This window comes from Pelobates fuscus, chromosome 2 (genome assembly GCF_036172605.1).
Source record: "Pelobates fuscus isolate aPelFus1 chromosome 2, aPelFus1.pri, whole genome shotgun sequence".
NCBI lineage: Eukaryota > Metazoa > Chordata > Amphibia > Anura > Pelobatidae > Pelobates > Pelobates fuscus.
In genome coordinates this window covers 923,220-937,489 of record NC_086318.1, presented here as the reverse complement: position 1 = coordinate 937,489, position 14,270 = coordinate 923,220, and positions in this window count along the sequence as shown.

The following is a 14,270-nucleotide window of genomic DNA, read 5'->3' as shown; positions in this document are numbered from 1 at the left end:
AAGTGTATTGGAATAAAAAAATGTGTCATCCCATGGAGAGGGGGGAATATTAAAAACATTCTAGGAAAGACCGAAATGGAGTGGGTGTACACACTCCAAACTCTCACACCTCATGGTTTAAATGGTGATTTCGATTTATATAATTTCCTGTAATCTTATGCCTTTTATTCAGCCTTTTACTATTTCTGCTTATATAGCTTTGCAGGTTTTACCACATTTTCCCAATATGATTGTACCAATATTTTATACTGTCTATTTAACTGGTCATTTCTGTGGTGCATTTATCCAGCATAATTCGTTATGTGGTCATTTATAATGCATTTTATTGTTTTATTATATTAGGCTAATGTCTGATGATACTCTTCAGTATATCAGACACCTAGCCTTCTCCCCGTTTTACCGATCACATTCCCCTGTGATCGTGAAGTCAAGCTGGTTAACTATACGACGGCTGCAGCTTTGTGCCAGCCGTCGGTTTTATTATGTGTTTTGGGTCTCCATGACGACGGCCGCAGCTACACGCGAGCCGTCGTCACATCACAGTGTGCACTGATTCGTCAGACGCCGGCCGCAATTACATGCGAGCCGACGTCCAATTCCAACTTCCCCACACAGACGCCGGCAGCTGCGCAGTGCTTGCCGACGTCCACAAACTCCAAGCCCCAGAATCCCTTGCGGCCGCTTGCCGGTCACATGACCGTATTAATAAATGTATTTTTACCCTATTTAACCTCCGTTTTTCTAATACTGATATTTTATAAGGCTCATAGAGCCTATTGTAATGTATACTACATACAATCCGTTTATTTTAATATGTTATTTTATTACTGCTCATTATTTTAATTTTGATTGGCTATTCCTAATTTTTGGCGCCAATTTTAATTATCTGTATTGCTATTTAAACTTTACCTTGCCAGGTATCAGGTTCTTTTTCCATATTGACAAAGCCGTATTGGCGAAACGCGTATGTGGACTTTTACTGTGTATTTTATTATATTAAAGATTATTTGGTCACTTTTTTTACTGGTACCATCTATCTATTTAATACACTGAGCACTGTTTTTATACCTGTTTACTACCTGGCATCATTTTGGACCCCAAGCAATCCCTAGGTGGGGATAATACCACCAACGCTATCATCAAGGAGCAGTTGGTCTGCTCCATTCTTGTGAGTATTATTTTTAATTCCCTTTTATCCGTGGATTTTACCCAGTGAGCACTATTTGTTGTCTCCTTTCTTTTTATATATTTGACCACTGACGGAGGAACCTTCCATATATCCCATAAGCGGGGATTATACCGCTGCACGCCTTTCATACTAGAGCAAGTTACAGCTCCTCCACATGTGAGTTTTATACCAGCTTTTAGACTGTTGTATCTTTTTATCAGACGTATTGCACTATTTTTTCTCTATTTTTCCCTATATCTGAGTGAATCCCTAAGAAGGAGGAGAAAGAGGATATCCGCTCCGGACCAACATCCATAGATCCTACGTCCCCTATTGGACCTGTTCCAGATAAGACTTTCTTTCCCTTTTTTTACTTGGACTATTTTATATACTGACGTTTTGTGGCGCAGCCCTTCCCCCTATTTTTTGATATCAGTCTCGCCCACCGGCCGACGTAAGCAGAAGGAGGAGCGGCGGGGGAGGAGGAAGCAGCGACGTGGGACCTGTCGCTGCCTCTGGTAAGTCACTGAAGGGGTTTTCACCCCTTCAGCAACTGGGGATTTGGGGGTGGGAGGGAGAGGGACCCTCCAGTGCCAGGAAAACGGATCGTTTTCCTGGCACTGGAGTTTCCCTTTAAGAAATGAACCTGCCTGCATTGAAATATGTCTTAGCCTATGCATATATAAGCGTTACATCTTTAATCTACCTAGCATGCACCATAAACGTTGAACTATCTATGCCTGTTCATATATAAATGTTAAACTTAGAATTTGCCTATCATGTTCTATAAACATTGAACTTTAACCTACATTATCACCATAGACCGGAAGAAAAGCTTGAACATTATAATATATTCTGCCTCTATACTGTCTATCCCTACTATCATCATACACTAAAAAAATTGTGCTGTCTATTCGTATGCCATGTCATGCATCTAATGCCCGTTCATTCTGCTTGCGACTGCTATTGTGGCTGAGCAAGCCTACTGTTATTGCATGCACAACAAAAATAAAGAATTATATAAAAAAAAACCTCTGATTTCTTGCAATAAAACATTTGGATTTCTTGAAGTGATCCAGATAAAATGCTTCTGAAATACTCCTGTGACCATAGAGACACATTAGCGCTTCCATATTCGGTGTTGCTCCTTCTTGCACGTTGGCACAAGCTATGTGGCATCTGTAACAGATCCTTACAACTTAGTCCTTTGTTCGTTTCATTCCTCTGTTCGCATGATTTCGTGCGAAGTCCGTATGTGAATATAGGTGGCCGCCATTTCGGGACTTTACACGTGTTCGCGGCCATCTTGTGTACGAACAGCGGTGTTTGCCTGTAACCGCATGGAACTAAAAACGGATACGCAAACAGGCGAACACCGCTGAGTCCTCCAGACCTCCATAAGTTCGCACAGAAACTACCGAACACTCCACCATTCGGTAGTTACAATCAATCATCTATGGGGATTGCAGCGAACCCCGCGATTCGGATGGATGGCAAGATTTTCATACCTTTTTACCGTGCGAACAGAGACCGACCGCAAGGCCAAAACTCATGGAACTATTTTCGGCTAGTTGGTCTGTGCGGTCGGTCAAAACTTTGAAACACTGTAACTCCCGAACCATTCATCCAATCGGGCTGATTTTTGGACAGAGTGTTCCCCTAACCAAGATCTCTCAAGCGGTGCCGGATTTAAAGGTGTACCCCCTGTTTTTGGGGTACATCCAGAACTGGGGTAAAATATTGTATGTTATAATTGTGTTATGTGGTTATCTGAGGGGAGGAGACGTGGGGGTGTTACCCTGTGCATAATTGGTTGTTTTTATCCTCCCCCTGGGAGTGTCCTGTGTGTACCCTTTTCTAATAAAAAGCAGGCTGGGTGTTCCAGTCCTCAGTTCATCTTGACCCTTCATAACGTAGCCTCGTCTCGTTCTTGAAAGGGGATTATTTGGGAAGGTTATTCTGTTCCTGTTGCAGCTGAACCTGATTCTCGCTCTGGATATCGTGGATGGGATTACATCAGCCTACTTCTCCACAGCAGCTTGCAGGGAAAAAGGACGTCTTCAACGGCAGAAACCCTCTCTCTATCTGGGTAGCCGTTACAGCATCGTTAAGGGCCAATGATGTTATTTAAGGGATAATTATTATGCTGCTTGTAAAACACAGAGGTCTGTGCCAGCTGTGGGACTAGTAGTAAAAACGTCACTGGGGAATGCAGGAGATTGGTGGCTGAGCATCAGGAATTCATTCATTGGAATGTTAATAACATGGATCTCCAGAGCTGAAGGAGGTAAAGAGTCAGAGATTTATCAATTTCCTCTTTCTGCAGATCTCTCCGCACTGACACCTTCCTCATCACTTCTATAACCTGATTCCTCACAGCCAACATATCTGACCTATTACTCTCCCATCCATTATTCCCGGATCACTGATAGTGTGGCCATAGCCCCACCTGCCAAATTCATATTGAGTCCGGGTTCTTCCATACAAATACATATTGATTCCGGGTTCTTCCATACAAATACATATTGATTCCGGGTTCTTCCATACAAATTCATATTGATTCCAGGCTCTTCCATACAAATACATATTGATTCCGGGTTCTTCCAAACAAATTCATATTGATTCCGGGTTCTTCCAAACAAATTGATATTAATTCCGGGCTCTTCCATACAAATACATATTGATTCAAGGCTCTTCCATACAAATTCATATTGATTCCGGGTTCTTCCATACAAATACATATTGATTCCGGGCTCTTCCATACAAATACATATTGATTCCAGGCTCTTCCATACAAATACATATTGATTCCGGGTTCTTCCATACAAATACATATTGATTCCGGGCTCTTCCATACAAATACATATTGATTCCAGGCTCTTCCATACAAATACATATTGATTCCGGGTTCTTCCATACAAATACATATTGATTCCGGGTTCTTCCATACAAATACATATTGATTCCGGGCTTTTCCATACAAATACATATTGATTCCGGGTTCTTCCATACAAATACATATTGATTCCGGGCTCTTCCATACAAATACATATTGATTCCGGGCTCTTCCATACAAATACATATTGATTCCAGGCTCTTCCATACAAATACATATTGATTCCGGGTTCTTCCATACAAATACATATTGATTCCGGGCTCTTCCATACAAATACATATTGATTCCGGGTTCTTCCATACAAATACATATTGATTCCGGGCTCTTCCATACAAATACATATTGATTCCGGGTTCTTCCATACAAATACATATTGATTCCGGGTTCTTCCATACAAATACATATTGATTCCAGGCTCTTCCATACAAATGCATATTGGTTCCAGGCTCTTCCATACAAATACATATTGATTCCGGGTTCTTCCATACAAATACATATTGATTCCGGGTTCTTCCATACAAATACATATTGATTCCGGGTTCTTCCATACAAATTCATATTGATTCCAGGCTCTTCCATACAAATACATATTGATTCCGGGTTCTTCCAAACAAATTCATATTGATTCCGGGTTCTTCCATACAAATTGATATTAATTCCGGGCTCTTCCATACAAATACATATTGATTCAAGGCTCTTCCATACAAATTCATATTGATTCCGGGCTCTTCCATACAAATACATATTGATTCCGGGTTCTTCCATACAAATACATATTGATTCCGGGCTCTTCCATACAAATAGATATTGATTCCAGGCTCTTCCATACAAATTCATATTGATTCCGGGCTCTTCCATACAAATACATATTGATTCCGGGCTCTTCCATACAAATACAGATTGATTCCGGGCTCTTCCATACAAATACATATTGATTCCAGGCTCTTCCATACAAATACATATTGATTCCGGGTTCTTCCATACAAATACATATTGATTCCGGGCTCTTCCATACAAAAACATATTGATTCCGGGTTCTTCCATACAAATACATATTGATTCCGGGCTCTTCCATACAAATACATATTGATTCCGGGTTCTTCCATACAAATACATATTGATTCCGGGTTCTTCCATACAAATACATATTGATTCCAGGCTCTTCCATACAAATGCATATTGGTTCCAGGCTCTTCCATACAAATACATATTGATTCCGGGTTCTTCCATACAAATTCATATTGATTCCAGGCTCTTCCATACAAATGCATATTGATTCCGGGTTCTTTCATACAAATTCATATTGATTCCAGGCTCTTCCATACAAATACATATTGATTCCGGGTTCTTCCATACAAATACATATTGATTCCAGGCTCTTCCATACAAATTCATATTGATTCCGGGCTCTTCCATACAAATACATATTGATTCCGGGTTCTTCCATACAAATACATATTGATTCCGGGTTCTTCCATACAAATACATATTGATTCCAGGCTCTTCCATACAAATGCATATTGGTTCCAGGCTCTTCCATACAAATACATATTGATTCCGGGCTCTTCCATACAAATTCATATTGATTCCAGGCTCTTCCATACAAATGCATATTGATTCCGGGTTCTTTCATACAAATTCATATTGATTCCAGGCTCTTCCATACAAATACATATTGATTCCGGGCTCTTCCATACAAATACATATTGATTCCGGGTTCTTCCATACAAATTCATATTGATTCCGGGTTCTTCCATACAAATACATATTGATTCCGGGTTCTTCCATACAAATACATATTGATTCCGGGCTATTCCATACAAATACATATTGATTCCGGGCTCTTCCATACAAATACATATTGGTTCCAGGCTCTTCCATACAAATTCATATTGATTCCGGGTTCTTCCATACAAATTCATATTGATTCCGGGTTCTTCCATACAAATACATATTGATTCCGGGCTCTTCCATACAAATACATATTGATTCCGGGTTCTTCCATACAAATACATATTGATTCCGGGTTCTTCCATACAAATACATATTGATTCCAGGCTTTTCCATACAAATTCATATTGGTTCCAGGCTCTTCCATACAAATACATATTGATTCCGGGTTCTTCCAAACAAATTCATATTGATTCCGGGTTCTTCCATACAAATTCATATTGATTCCGGGCTCTTCCATACAAATACATATTGATTCCGGGCTCTTCCATACAAATACATATTGATTCCGGGTTCTTCCATACAAATACATATTGATTCCGGGTTCTTCCATACAAATACATATTGATTCCGGGCTCTTCCATACAAATACATATTGATTCCGGGCTCTTCCATACAAATACATATTGATTCCGGGCTCTTCCATACAAATACATATTGATTCCGGGCTCTTCCATACAAATACATATTGGTTCCAGGCTCTTCCATACAAATTCAAATTGATTCCGGGCTCTTCCATACATATGCATATTGATTCCGGGTTCTTCCAAACAAATTCATATTGATTCCGGGTTCTTTCATACAAATACATATTGATTCCGGGCTCTTCCATACAAATACATATTGATTCCGGGCTCTTCCATACAAATACATATTGATTCCGGGCTCTTCCATACAAATACATATTGATTCCGGGCTCTTCCATACAAATACATATTGGTTCCAGGCTCTTCCATACAAATTCAAATTGATTCCGGGCTCTTCCATACATATGCATATTGATTCCGGGTTCTTCCAAACAAATTCATATTGATTCCGGGTTCTTCCATAGAAATACATATTGATTCCGGGCTCTTCCATACAAATTCATATTGATTCCGGGTTCTTTCATACAAATACATATTGATTACGGGTTCTTCCATAGAAATGCATATTGATTACGGGTTCTTCCATACTGTAATGCTTACATGTATTGATATGGAGCACAACTGCAGATCTCTTAGGACTTAGATTGTTGACTAGGATCAGGGCTGCCATCAGAAATTTTGGGGCCCCTGACAAAGCACAAGGTCTGGGCCCCCCCCCCCTCCCTCCCGGGCCCGCCCACGCCCTACCTAGTTCGCTGACAATGATGCAGGACTGAATGTGGTGTGTATGGTGGAAGTAAATTAGAATGTGTGTAATGGATGTAGTGTTTGTGTGTATTAGATACTGTTTGTGCAGTGAATGCAGAGTGTGTGTTTGTGTATCGGATGCAGTGTGTATAGTGAACATAGAGTGTGTTTGAGTAGTGGATGTAGTGTGTGTTTGTGTAGTGGATGTAGTGTTTGTATGTACTATATGAAATGTGTTTAGTGGATGCAGTGTCTGTGTATAGTGAATGCAGAGTGTTTAAATTTATGGTGGATGTAGTGTGTGTACAGAGTGTGTGTGTTAGTGTGTAATAAATGCAGAGTGTGTGTTAGTGTGTAATAAATGCAGAGTGTGTGTTAGGGTGTAATAAATGCAGAGTGTGTGTTAGGGTGTAGTGAATGCAGAGTGTGTGTTAGGGTGTAGTGAATGCAGAGTGTGTGTTAGGGTGTAGTGAATGCAGAGTGTGTCAGTGTAATGAATGTAGTGTGTGTAAATTTGTAGTGAATGCAGAGTGTGTGTTAATGTGTAGCGGATGCAGAGTGTGTGTTAGTGTAGTGAATGCAGAGTGTTAATGTGTAGTGAATGCAGAGAGTGTGTTAGTGTGTAGCGGATGCAGAGTGTGTGTTAGTGTAGTGAATGCAGAGTGTGTGTCAGTATAGTGGATGCAGTGAGTGTGTTAGTGTGTAGTGTATGCAGAGTGCATGTTGTATTAGTGAATGCAGTGTGTGTATTGTATTAGTGTATGCAGTGTGTGTGTGTTAGTGTATGCAGTGTGTGTGTTAGTGTATGCAGTGTGTGTGTTAGTGTATGCAGTGTGTGTGTGTTGTATTCGTGTATACAGTGTGTGTTGTGTCAGTGTTTGCAGAGTGTGTGTTGCAGAGTGTGTGTTGTGTCAGTGTTTGCAGAGTGTGTTGTGTCAGTGTTTGCAGAGTGTGTCTTGTGTCAGTGTATGCAGACTGTGTTGTGTCAGTGTATGCAGAGTGTGTTGTGTCAGTGTATGCAGAGTGTGTTGTGTCAGTGTATGCAGAGTGTGTTGTATTAGTGTATGCAGTGTGTGTTGTGTTAGTGTATGCAGTGTGTGTGTGCAGGGCCGTCTTTAATAACGACTGGACCCGCTTGCTTGGGCCCCCTGGGCCCTGCCGCCGTCGCCCCTCACTCCCTGGTATGCAATCACGGCATCCATCCCAATGCAGTGGCGGCATTAAATAGAATGAATTTTATTGGGACACCCAATTGCAAGATTGGACTAAAGGTAGAACCCCATCTGTCGTGCAACTCTAACAATGCTTTGACAGGTGGGGCTCTACCAATTTCCCATGCTTGCAGGGTTGTATTTAGCACTGTTTTGTGTGTTTGAATGTAAGCATGTGTTTGTATGAAGTATGTTTGTGTTAATGTGTTTGTATGTGGTACTGGAGTTTGAATGAAAGTGTGCATTTATGTGTAGTGTTTGTTTTTGAATGTAGGAGTGTGCTTGTATGTAGTGTTGAAGTTTGAATGGAGGGGTGTATTTGTATATAAAGCTGCGGCTCAGATGCACAGGTACATACTCTGACACACAAGCAGATACACAGATACATACACTGACTACATACAGATAAGCAGGCACATACACTGACAGACATACTGACACACAGGTACATATATTGACACACACAGACACATACACTGGTAGACGTACTGACAGACACACACAGGCTTATATACAGACATACTGACACACACACTGATCAACATACTGACACACATACACTGACAGAAATACTGACACCCACACACAGGCACATACACTGACCGAGATACTGACACACACACACACACACACACACACACACACACACACACACTGACAGACACACTGACACCCATATACACTGAGAAATACTGACACACATCCAGGCACATATACTGACACACACAGACACATACAGATACTGACACACACACAAATATTTTGACACACAGACAGACCTACTGACACACACAGATATATTGACACACAGACAAACAGACATACTGACACACAGACAAACAGACATATACAGACACACAGACAGATATATTGACACACAGACAAACAGACATACTGACACACAGACATACTGACACACATGTAAAATGTACATTTTTAAACCCACCCTCCAGTTTCCTACCTTTTGCTGGAGGGTGGATTCTATGGGGTCCAGTGTGGTGCCTGAGGATGATGGGAGTGAGGATCCCCCATCCTCACTCCCTCCCAGCCGGCTGCCGGAAAGCAAGGGGCCCGGTCGTGGGGGGAAAGAGCGCCCGACCGGGCCCCTGCTGATACAAGCCCTCCGGGTGGCCCTAAGTGCATGGGCCACCCGGTGGGACGGGGGAAAATTTTTTACATCTTTTTTTTTTTTTAATCTAATAACATGTTTCTCCCTGCTTACCTTGTCCAGGGAGGGGGGAGATTCCATGATCCCTGGTGGTCCGGTGGGGGGGCCCCCGGCTCCCCTTTACCGCAGAGGGGGCCCAGGCAGCACACAGCTTCTCTTCTCTCCTCTGTTCCAATAACTCTCGCGAGACCCGCGGAGCGTTGCCATGGCAACCGGGTCTCGCGAGAGTTATTACAAGAGAGAAGAAGCTGTGTGCTGCCTGGGCCCCCTCTGCGGTAACAGGGAGCCGGGGGCCCGCGGCTGCACACATAGATAGCGATATTCGCTATCTATGTGTGCAGGGAGGGAAAGTGGGGCCCAGGACTGCCAGAGCAGTCCGGGCCCCCCAGGGCCGCCGGGCCCGTGACAACCGTCATGGTTGTCACCCCCTGATGCCGGCCCTGACTAGGATACTTAGAGAATAGAATAGGAACTGTGTATTCAATTATGGATAATACAGGTACTGTATCTTTAATTACTTCGCTGTTTGTTTAAACGGAGTAAGCAGCTTCTGACATACATGCAATATAGCACATTGGAGTTTGCAAGTTTTATGGAAACGGAGGAAATTAGGAATGAAGTTGAAGTAGGAGTGATTCGTTTTGGAGTTAGAGATAGCAGGCCTGAGAGCAGGCTGTAGCATGAATGCTTAGCGGACTTGAGAGCAGGCTGTAGCATGAATGCTTAGCGGACTTGAGAGCAGGCTGTAGCAGGAATGCTTAGCGGGCTTGAGAGCAGGTAAGCTCCTATTACGGATATAGCAATTGACTTAGCTTCCAAGGGTGAAAAATCAGGTTCCTAGAGTTCTCCTCCGGGGAGGGAAGTTTCTCAAACAGGATGAGGAAGGTCCAGATACTAGCCGTGATCGAGGAGAGGAGAAGGAGGGTATGTAGATTTCCAGTCCGGTTCGGTTCACAAGTATAGGTTGAAGAGAATCTTTAGCCGGTTTGATATTGCGGTAACGCTGTTCAATAATCCAGCGTCTTGTATCTGGCGCGGTCGCATTATGTAGCGTGGGGAGACCGCGTCAGAGAAGGGGGTGTGGCTAAGCTCCGTCAACCCGGAAGAGACAAGGAATTACCGGTAGTTAAGGCATGACAGTACCCTCCCTGTAAGGAGCGCCCACAGGGTTCTATCAACATGGTTTAGACAGATAGCTAGTGTTGTCGCGAACCCGAAATTTTCGGTTCGCGAACGCGAACTTCCGCAAATGTTCTAGAACCGCGCAAACCGCCATTGACTTCAATGGGCAGGCGAATTTTAAAACCAACAGGGACTCTTTCTGGCCACAAAAGTGATGGAAAAGTTGTTTCAAGGGGACTAACACCTGGACTGTGGCATGCCGGAGGGGGATCCATGGCAAAACTCCCATGGAAAATTACACAGTTGATGCAGAGTCTGCTTTTAATCCATAAAGGGCAGAAATCACCTAACATTCCTAAATCACAATGGATATGGATTGACACCTGACATATGACATATTGACACCTTGACATATGGATTGACACCTGTCCTCAAAACCCCTGATACACACTGACTCAGAGCAGAATAGGGACTGTTCCTCCTACATAGGGTCACTTGGCAGATATGGATTGACACCTGTCCTCAAAACCCCTGATACACACTGACACAGAGCAGAATAGGGACTGTTCCCCCTACATAGGGTCACTTGGCAGATATGGATTGACACCTATCCTAATGATCCCTGATACACACTGACACAGAGCAGAATAGAGACCGGGGGTCTAGTAGCGTGGACACCCAGCACAGGTTGTTCTCCTTCAGCCTTTTTATACGAGGGTCCCTCAACAGGCACAACAGCATGAAAGACCCCATTTGCACAAGGTTGGATGCCGAGCTACTCCTTTCCCGTTCCTCCTCCTCACACAGAGCAGAATAGAGACTGTTCCCCCTACATAGGGTCACTTGGCAGGTATGGATTGACACATGTCCTCAGGGTCCCTGATACACACTGGGGGGAGCTACTGTCCTCCCCCACCCCTGCGCGGTGGGTGGGGGCCATAAATCACAATGGGGGGGACCTACTTTCCTCCCCCCCCCCGGCCCCCACCCCTGCGCGGTGGGTGGGGGGCATAAATCACAATGGGGGGACCTACTGATAGGAGTGGAGTATTGTTCATATCAGTTTAATACCTTCCGCGTCTCCTATCAGTGGACGTTTATATGGCAGCCATTTTAGGAACCGCACACCTGGGACCCGAGCAAGGTCACCTCGTTCAAGCTGCTCTGGTTCCTTGATGAGCCAACTGCCCGTGAGTTAACATGTCCCGTGGAGAAGCACTCTGTCCTGTAAAGCCTCACCACAAAAAATTTAAATAAATAACAGCACTCGGAGTGGTGAGTTTAGTAAATGTTCATATCAGTTTAATACCTTCCGCGTCTCCTATCAGTGGACGTGTATATGGCAGCCATTTTAGGAACCGCACACCTGGGACCCGAGCAAGGTCACCTCGTTCAAGCTGCTCTGGTTCCTTGATGAGCCAGCTGCCCGCGAGTTAACATGTCCCGTGGAGAAGCACTCTGTCCTGTAAAGCCTCACCACAAAATTTTTTAATAAATAACAGCACTCGGAGTGGTGAGTTTAGTAAATGTTCATATCAGTTTAATACCTTCCGCGTCTCCTATCATTGGACGTGTATATGGCAGCCATTTTAGGAACCGCACACCTGGGACCCGAGCAAGGTCACCTCTTTCAACAGGCGACAAGATTTGGCCCTGTAAAACTCTCCTGGATATTATGTACAATTTCTATGGATATAGCAGTGATTTATGTAACAGGGAGATGGAAGAAGATGCTTGGTCTGTCTCTTACTTGAAATTTGGGCACTAATTTGCCCTGCGCGGGCAAGCTAATGTGCCACCAGATAGGAGTGGTGAGTTTAGTATTGTTCTGATCAGTTTAATACCTTCCGCGTCTCCTATCAGTGGACGTGTATATGGCAGCGATTTTTAATTGTGGAATCACCTCCCCTTTTTAGGCCAAGGTTGGAAGATGCTTAGACCACTGGTATATTGGTGCCATCTTGGAGGATTTTTTTTTGGTTTGGTTTTTGAAGCCACAGTGCTGCACCAGTGGGCCTAAAAATTAGGCATGTACACATGCCTGAAAAATTTGGTATTGTTGCAGCCGCTGCTGTAGCAGCGGGCAGAAAAATTGATGTTTGTTTCACAGGCAGAAAGTGCCCTAAAACATGGCGGCTTGAACCCTAGTTGGTGGCGGATAAGTCACGCAAGTCAAACGTCATTCAGAGCTAAAATACAGCAGCGTGTGGACCATTTTTAGCCCAAGGCAGCTCATCTCATCAGGCCTTTTTTTGTAAATATAATTTTTATTTCGTTTCGTGCAGTTTAATTTGAGACTCGCAGGTCCCTGTGTATAGTAGAGCCAGTTAACCAGGACGCGACATGCGTCAAACATGAGTTAGGAATATGCTCCAGAAAGGTCATGAGTATTTGGGCACGCAGGCCCACGGTTTCGTGAGACTCGCAGGCCTTCATCACATGCTAATTACTTTCCATAGTTACATTTCGTTACGTGCTGTTTACCTTGAGACTCGCAGGTCTCCGTGTGTATTGGAACCATTTGACCCAGATGCAGCATGTGTCAGATATGAGAAAGGATCATGTTCAAGAGAAGTCATAGCTATTTGGGCGCGCAGGCCCGCAATATCATAAGACTCGCAGGTCCCAATTTCACTCTAGTAAATTTCCCTTTAGGTATCGGTCCCCCTGTGGAGAGATCTCTGTAGCCGTTTAACTGGGCTATGTCTGTCACTGCCTCGCTGTTCACCCTATATCACGTCATCTCGGTAATTGTGCTAGGTGGGGTCAGTTTGTTTGTGACATCCATAGTCTTATCCAATGTCTGATACTATCCACGTCTCTGATCGGATCCGTTCACCTGTTCTCGTTTGTGGACCTGACCCTCTCTAGTCGGTGTGTGTAGGAGGGGTTGGGGTTAAGGGGTTAGGATCAACTGGGAGAGAAGGGGTAGGGTTAATCTGCTGTCTCTTGTGCTCCGTTTCTGTCGACTAGTCTTAGCCGGTCTGAAAAGTCGGGGTTGGAGGTCTGTAGTAGCCAGTGTGTCCGCGTGTTGAGGTATGTCTGTTGTGTGTTTGCTGCCGTGTGTTGTAGTTCCTCTAGGGCTTGTAGGTCCTCCATGTGGGAGAACCATATGGTCAGCGGTGGGGTTACAGTTTGCTTCCAGTATTTCGGTATAATGGATTTGGCCGTGTTCAGTATGGACAGGGACTTTTTATATATAGAGCGCGGTACCTTGGTGTGGTGCAGTAGCATTTCCGCTGGCCTGAGAGGGGGCGGGTCGTCTGAGAAAAGTTGTAGCATTGTGTGTATCCCCCGCCAGTACGGAGTGATTCCACTGCATTCCCACCATATGTGTAAATGCGTGCCCCTCTCCGTTCCGCATCTCCAGCATTGCGGGGAGTGCGTCGGGGAGATGGCGTATAGTGTCGATGGTGTGCGGTACCAGTACGTCATGATTTTGTATGCTGTGTCTTGTGTCTTGCTGTAGCTGGCGCAGTGATGCGTGAGGTAGCAAATTTTCTCCCAGTCCGCCTTACTGAGTGTGTGTCCCAGCGCCTCTTCCCATTTTCCCATGAAGCTCGGTAGTGCGGTTGGCGTTTGGGTCAGTAGCATATTGTATAGAAAGGAAACCCCATGGGCCAGTGGTTGGGGGTCTAAG